We start from the raw sequence: 1,194 nt of genomic DNA, 5'->3' as shown, positions 1-1,194 counted from the left end.
TTGAAGTTCATTTTTTTTACAGATGGAATGTTCAAAGATCTAGTACCATTTGTTGAAGACTACTAATATTTCTCCACTAAGTTGTTTCTGTACCTTTGTTAAAAAGCAGTTGTCCAGGGCCTCCCTGGTGGCACAGTGGTTGAGAGTCTGCCTGCCGATGCAGGGGACATGGGTTTGTGCCCCGGTCCGGGAAGATCCCACGTGCCGCATAGCGGCTAGGCCCGTGACCCATGGCCCCTGAGCCTGCACGTCCGGAGCCTGTGCTCCACAGCGGGAGAGGCCACAACAGTAAGAGGTCCGCATACCATACCACAAAGAAAAAAAAAGCAGTTGTCCATATGTGTGTAGATCTATTTCTGAATACTCTTTTCCATTTCTCTATTTTTCTATCTTTATACTAATAGTACTCTGTCTTATTTCTGTAGCTTTGTAATAAGTTCTGAAATCATGGGATGTTAGCTCTACAGTTTTTCTTTTTAAAAGCTGTTTTGGTTATACTAGGCCCTTGCCCTTTCCCAGTGGAATTTTAGAATAAGTTTGTGAGTTTCTACAACAAAAATGTGATGGCATTTTGTTTGAGATTGTGTTGAATCTATAGATCACCTTGGGAATAACTGGCATCTTAATATTGAGTCTTACAAACACAGTATATCATTCTAATTATTTAGTTATTTCATTTGTTATAGCAACATATTTTTTTAGCTTTCTGTGTGTATATCTTTTATGTCTTTTTTCAGATTTATCCCTAATGACTTTATATATTGATGCAATGCAAATGACATTTTTTATTTCAATTTTTGATTGCTCTCTCTAGTACAAGGCAATGCAATTCCTTTTTTAATACTGTAGTGATCTTATATCCTGCAGCCTTGCCAAATTCACTTACAAATTCTTTAACTGTTTTGTATAATCTATCATATTTTCAACATAGACAATCATATCCTTTAAAAATAAAAACCAGTTTTCCTTTTTTTGTGCTGTATTAACAGTAGCCAGAACCTCTAGTGAAATGTTTAATAGAAGTGACAGTGGACATCCCTATCTTCTTCTTGATCTTAGGTTGCAAGCATTCAGTCTTTCGTCATTACCATTGTGTTAACTACAGATTTTTCATAGATATACTTTTTCAGGTTAAGGAAATTCCCTACTATTCCTAGTTTACTAAGAGTTATTATCAGGTATGAATGTTGAATT

The sequence above is a fragment of the Neophocaena asiaeorientalis genome, unplaced genomic scaffold (genome assembly GCF_003031525.2).
Source record: "Neophocaena asiaeorientalis asiaeorientalis breed wild unplaced genomic scaffold, Neophocaena_asiaeorientalis_V1.1 scaffold268, whole genome shotgun sequence".
Lineage (NCBI taxonomy): Eukaryota > Metazoa > Chordata > Mammalia > Artiodactyla > Phocoenidae > Neophocaena > Neophocaena asiaeorientalis.
Note: the sequence above shows the minus strand (reverse complement) of the source record.